Raw genomic sequence first — 7377 nt, 5'->3', positions numbered from 1 at the left:
CAATACGATCATGGTTGACCTATGTTTCCCTCTCAACCCCATTTTCCTGCCTTCTCCCTGTAACTTTGGACACCCTTCCTAATCAAGAACCTATCAAACTCTGTTTAAAAAATACCCAATACCTTGATGTCTCTACCAATTTCTGTGGCAATGAATTCACAGATTCACCACCCTATGGCTAAAGACATTCCTCCTCATTTCCATTTTAAAGACACATAATTTAATTCTAAGGCTGTGCTCTCTATTCTTAGACGTTCCCACTACTGGAAACATCTTCTCCACATCCACTCTATCTAGGGCTTTCATTATTTAGTAGGTTTCAATGAGATACCCCCTCATCCTTCCAAACTCTATCAAGCAAGGCCCAGATCAATCAAACGTACCTCATACATTAACCCAATCATCTCCAGGATCATTTATTGTCCTTATTATTTATTTTACTCCGACTATATGTTTTTTTTACTTGTTAATTTCTGTAAGGTGTCCTTGAGACTGAAAGGAGCCCGCAAATAAAATTTATTATTATTATTCTCGTAAACATCTTCTGGACCCTCTCCCATGCCAATATCGTCGTGGCTATCCCTCGAGGTCAAGGATGATGGTCTACGTTCTGTTGTTTTTATGGACTCTCAGGTGGTTATGAGTCCAATCCTGGAGCGATTGAATCAAGTATTCACTGCTTCCGTGCCGTTTCATGACTAGGAGCTTCCAGCCATAATATGGCCTGCTCCCGTCGCCCTTCCCCGATCGCTGAAAGTCTTGAGAAGTATTGTGCTGCTCACAGAATGAAGACGCCTGTGCGTGTGTTTGTTTAACGTGTACTTGATGTTGTACTTCTAGAAGCACACGGTCCTTCACAAAACAATCAACTAATTCCAATGGCAAGGGAACCAAGATGTTTGGAGCTGATAGATCTGTTGCAGCCTTCATCCGCCTTCACAGCCGTTGAGTTCAAGATAACTTTGTCCGCCTGGTCTGCCGTTGAGGTCTTGTAGGTTGGATCGTTCTTAGTCTGGAGCCTCATCCTCGACCTTACCGCCATGGGTGGCTCTACCAGAAGCTGGTGCTTCCGACGGCATCGCTCTCTGAATCATGGGGACACGCAAGCCTCTTCACCACGACAAGCTAAACGATCCGAAGAGGAATCTATTCAATATATGCCAATATATTCTTCCTCAGATATAGGGCCCTAAACTGCTCACAATATCCTAAATGTGGTCTGACCAGCACCTTATAAAGCCATACTATTACAATATTGCCTTTATATTCTAGTTATCTTGAAATGAATGCAAACATTTTATTTGCCTTCCTTACAACTTGACTCAACCAGTACGTCTTTGGAGTATGGGTGGAAACCGGAGCACCCGGAGAAAACTCATGCAGGTCACAGGGGGAACATACAAACTCTGTACAGACAGCACCCATGGTCAGGATCGAACCCAGGACTCTGGCAGTGTAAGGCAGCAACTCTACTGCTGCGCCGCCATGCTGCCCCATGCTGGTGGAACTCAGCAGCCAGGCAGGTGACATTTGGGCTCGGGACCCTTCTTCAGACTTTAAAGCAGTTATTTGCAAGTTGGCATACTGTGATCAGTGTCCCGTCACAGGGACCAGCACTATAAGGAAGGAGGGGAATGCATTTGCAGACAAACAAAGATAGATGGGAAGGCATGAGGAGGATACAAACACTTTACAGAGACATTGTGTGGGCAACTTGTGCAAACGTTGGCAAACTGAGTACAATGTGGGAAATGGGAAGCTGCTTATTTTGGAAAGAAAAACAAAAGAATGGAATGAATGTTCCATATATCTGAGAACTTCCACAGGAAGCTGTATCACAAAGCAATTTGGAGGTCCTGTTGCAGGAAACAGAAAGCTGGCATAAGAGAAACCGTTGATAGGAAACGCCAATAGAATTCAGGCTTTTATTTCAAGGGATTGGAGTATAGAAGTTGACAAGTCTTATTGGAACTGTTTAATCCTGTACTAGCACCACATTTAGAGTACTGCATACAGTCTAGGTCTACCAATTAAAAACATATTATTTCATTTCAGGTAATTCAAAGAAAGTTCGCTCAGGTGATCCTGAGTATGTACTATAAGGTGAGGTTAAATAAAAAGGACTTTATTTATGGGAATGTTTCGAGGAAACACGAAAGGCCCTGTCCCACTTGGGTGTCATTTGTGCGTCACGCAAGTGGTGCGCGAAAAGTTTGTGAATCCCAAAATCCTGGGGCGCCGCGCGCGACCGCACGTTACTGCCTATGCCACCACTTCTCACCACGCGCCATGCGCGCGTAATGCACGCCATGCGCATGTCACGACGTGTGCGTTACACATAAATGATGTTGCGTCGTGACGCGTAAATTATGTCGCGTAAATGACGCGCAAATAACGCCCAAGTGGGACAGGCCCTTACAGTATCTTCCTGAAACATAACATTTCATAAATAATTGCCAGGACAAATGCAGCGGGAATATTTTCTGCCATGTGAGAATCCAAGACCAGAGAGCAAATAGTCTAAAAATAAGAGGATGCCCATTTAGACATAAATGGGGGGGGGGGGGGGGGGGGGGGGGACCCGTGAGTCCCTGAGAGTCCTTGCCACAGAGACATAAGAAGACAGTGTCCATGACTGAATTCAGTGCTAATGCTCAAGAGAATCAACAGTTATGGGGAGAGGGCAGGAAATTGGGAAAAAACTGTCATAACAGTCTTGATCTTATTGAATAGTTGGTATAACTGACATCTCTCTCCTTTACTTCAGCTCAATATAGTGCCCAACCTGATAAACAGTGGCGATCCCAGTACCATGTAAACAACCTGATGAATGTCTCTTACAATCCTGATCTCAGCTCCTGCCTGTGTGCAGTTTGCAAGTTCTCCCTGTGACTTTGCAAGTGCCTTCGGGACAATTTGGTTTCCTCCCAAAAAAATGTGTGGGTTGGAAAATATAAGTTGTTCTTAGTGTGTGGTAACACTTTTGTGGAATTTGAAGGAGTCAGGGAAAAATGATAGAATAGAATAGAATAGAATAGTTTCTTTATTGTCATTGTAACATGAACCATGTACAACGAAATTGTAAAATGTCAGCCAGTCAGTGCACCATTCAAACATTTCTAAAAGCTAACGATACATACAAGGTAAAATATTTAAAAAAGGATAAACAACTAAAATAAATATCATGAAAATAGCACGCATAAACACCCAGCCCTACATCCTTCTGTCGATTTCACAGTCTCTTATTATGTATCGCCCCTGCGTTCCTTGGCGGCTACATTTAGTGCCTTTATAGCAGTGGGGTAAAAACTGTTTTTAAGTCTGTTTGTCCTTGTCCTTGTAGATCTGTACCGTCTGCCTGACGGTAACAGTTCAAACAGGGAGTGTCCGGGGTGGGAAATGTCCTTTATAATACTCTGGGATTTTTTGATGCAGCGGGAACTGTGTAAGTCCTCCAAGGTAAGGAGAGGGCAGCCGACAATCCTCTGGGCGTTGTCAATGGCCCTCTGGAGCGCTTTCCTCTGAGCCGCTGTGCAGCTGGTGTACCATACGCATACACAGTATGTTAGGATGCTCTCAATGGAAACAAGATTAACATAAGATTAGTGTAAATGGGCAGTTGATAGTCAGTGTAACTCAGTGGGACAGACAGCATCTCTGGAGAGAAGGAATGGGTAATGCCTCGCGTCAAGACAATTCCTCAGGATCCCAAACCTTCTCTCCAGAGATGCTGCCTGGCCCGCTGAGTTACTCCAGCTTTTTGTGTCTGTCTTCGGTTTAGACCAGCATCTGCAGTTCCTTCCTACACAGTTGATAGTCAGTGCTGACTTGAAGGGCCGAAGGGCCTGTTTCTGTCCTTGTAAAGCTCGCTGACAGTTTATGACAGAACCAGAAAAGTAAGGTTAACTTACATACTGTGCTATAGCAGTATATTTAGCTACCTCCAGCTGGACAGGAGCATCCTGTGGTGCCACAGTTAACAAAACCTGTCTGCAACAGATATAAAGTGATATATCACACCACGCGGTGTTAGGTGATGATGAAGTTGTCTCTACCATGTTTACAGGGCTGCATTCCACTGGCTTCTTAAATACCTGCAGTAGATAATAAGCTAGAACAAAGAAATGTCAATACCATTGGGCCTCAAAACCACATCTAAATAAATTAATACATGCTGACCAAGCAGAGATCATGGCATCACTATAGGCTGGCTTCAAAGTGATATCTCTTACTCATTATGCATTGGTAATATTTTATTTACTTCATCTCTAAGCATGCTAAGCTCAGTAACATTTGGGAGAGTGTGTAGGCCACACTCATAATGTGAACAGGCCCTGCCTCCCTTGTCGAGGAGAGATCAATGGAACAAATATGTTTCTATTTTTCCCAAGAGTGGACCAGTGAGCAATTCTTTACACCACAGCAAGGAGAAATGTGATCTTTAAAAAAAAATGATTCGAGGATCAATCACAGGTGAATGCTTCTTTTTGAAGTATTTTTGATGAATTTTTGAAGCTGTCATCATATTTTAACCATTGTAACCATTTTTCTTTGGAAAATTCCTCAGAGATAGCTTTAAAACTTTAATCAGCCTCGGCTTGTCCCTGATAATAATGATTTATTTATTATTGACAATGTATGCAATTGCACTCAACATCAATTACTAAGAAGTCTACAAACTGAATTCACCTTTAATTTTTAATAAGTAACATGAACAGAACATGCAAAAAAGATCCATGGGTTATGATTTATATCCCCTGAAAGTACCTGGCCAAAGCTCCCAGCCAAATGTTCTTATAGACCTCTGCTGCTCAATGCCCTGTCTTACAAAGAAAACTGTCAGTTGTATCACATTCTCAAGCAGAATTGCACTTCATCTCTATAATATGTGCAACTCTGCTGGAGGGTGGCAGGGTTATTAGAATGCTTAACCTGCATGCTATTCAGTCACTAGGAACATCAGTAATAATTACCAACAGCTGCGTGTGGATGGATTAAGCACGTTGTTCCTGGGTAAAGCTCAAGAACTGTTAATGTTATAGGATTCCCAAAGGTTCAAGATTTACACCTGCATAACCACTTACTTCTTTATCAATGATCAGTTGCATAGCAACTGGAGGAATATCAGTCTCTCCGTATGTGTTTTATGTATAACTCGTAGTATGCCCGTATGTGAGTGTATAGTCACGTTCCGGTACATGCTACAATATAATTAGTGAAAGAAACTCATCGACGGCAATCCTTGTTAACTGGTAGTTTAATTTGGTTTCGAGATACAGTGTGGAAATAGGCCCTTCGACCCACTTAGTCCGTGCTGACCAGCGATCACAGTAAATTAGCACTATCCTACACACTAGAGACAATGTACAATTTTTACAGAAGCCAATTAACCTGCAAACCTATATGTCTTTGGAGTGTGCGAGGAAACTGGAGCACCCGGGGAAAATACACGCGGTCACAGGGAGAATGTACAACCTTAGTACAGACAGCACTCGTGGTCAGGATCGAACCTGGGATCCTGGCACTGTAAGGCAGCAATTCTACCTCTGCGCCACTGTGTCACCCGAAGGCACGTTGAAGATAAGGCAATTTGTTAAACCTTTAACTGATGATATCAGTGTGCATTAAGATACTAAAATATGAGAAAGGCCAATTTCAATGTCATGAGGCAGGATCAAAATAATCAGAGTGAATTTCCTTGCAGGTAGGTTTACGAACAAGAAGGAGTCATTTCAAAGTGAAATAATGAAATTTTGAAGCTAATGTTTATCACAAGCATGAAAGTCCAAGGATCCCTGGATCTCTATGGATATTGATAGTTGGGTAGCAATCATATGGCAGATACAAGGAACAAATAGGGAAGGCTCTATAAGAGTATAGAAAGTGTAGGAGGGTAATTAGAAATTAGGATGACAAAGACAGGACACAAAATATCACTGACAGGCAAGATCCCAGTGCATTTTATAAAATGGGAATTATAGTAAATTAGTGGATGTATTGGTAAGCAGGTACATACTACCAACTACAGGACAAATTGTTAACCAAGGTGAAGGGAGTTTTATGTTCTTAAAGATTGCCTACTTGAACTAGGATTGTGAATAAACACTGCCTACCAGCTGCAATGGCACAAACAGGTGATTTTTCTGCTGACATCTTGGAGAGTAGATTTCCAACCCATATATTTTTTACACAAATATTGTGTTAACTGGGGGTGATAGAAAACTCATAATGAAAACCTCCCTCAAATTACTGCGGACATTTGAGACTGGAGTAATATGAACTCTCGCTCATCTAAATGAGGGAACTATCCAACGATGGATGACCTTGGTGATTACACTGGGATTACCAGTCAACCCATTAGTTGTTGGCAGTTGTATCCCATCACACATCAGCAACTGCATCCGCTATGCTCGCCACACTCTTTGTACTGGAACTGAATGTCTTGATCTGTCAATCTTTATTTTATTCTTCATTCTCCTAAGGTCACACTTTTATGAAAATATAATGGAGCACAAGTCATCGACTTTTATTGTTAAACGTAAAGCCTGATGCAAAACCTGGCTTTGCTAGATGATACAGCCTTTCCCACAATAAATGCGCATGATTGGCTTTATTTGATAGTTGATTGAAATCTTTTTAAAGTGTGATTTAAGCAGAATATTCCGTAAAGCTAATTTCCCTTGTCCTGACTTTTATATAAACTAAACAGATATGCAGTGGACCATCCAAACAACTTATAAATCATAAGATAGACACAAAATACTGGAGTAACTCAATAGGTCAACTTTGGAGAAAAGGAATAGATGACGTTTCAGGTCGGAACCCTTCTTCAGATTCATGAATCGTAAGTACAATTTCCAAGATAAAGAGCATCAGTGCGAAAAAGAACAAGAAGCTGGACAAACTGGTAAACCGGGCTAGCTCAGTGCTGGAGGGGAGAGTGGACTCTGGGATGGATGTGCTTGAGAGGCGTATGAGGCACAAGGTGCAGGTCATCCTGGAAAACACCAGGCATCCCCTCCATGGAATTCTGGAGAGTCAAAAGAGCACTCGGAACAACAACTGGCTCCTCTCCCTGCGCTGTAGCACGGAGCGGTTCAGGAGATCCTTCACCCCAGCAAGCATTAGATGTTATAATACGGACCGCTAGACTGTAGGGGGATGCGTTTTTGCATTTTTTAATTGTTAATTATTGGTATTTTTAAGTATTTCTTGCTCTCAGGCATTGTCCGCATTGTATTTTATGCATTTCTTGTCTGCGTTCGATTTGAATGTGTAGGTTTGTTGGTTGGGGGCTTCTGGACATCTGAATTTCCCTGAGGGGAATCAATAAAGTATTTATTATTATTATTATTATTACTTTATATCAGTGAACAT

This window comes from Amblyraja radiata, chromosome 23 (genome assembly GCF_010909765.2).
Source record: "Amblyraja radiata isolate CabotCenter1 chromosome 23, sAmbRad1.1.pri, whole genome shotgun sequence".
In the NCBI taxonomy this organism is placed as follows: Eukaryota; Metazoa; Chordata; class Chondrichthyes; order Rajiformes; family Rajidae; genus Amblyraja; species Amblyraja radiata.
Note: the sequence above shows the minus strand (reverse complement) of the source record.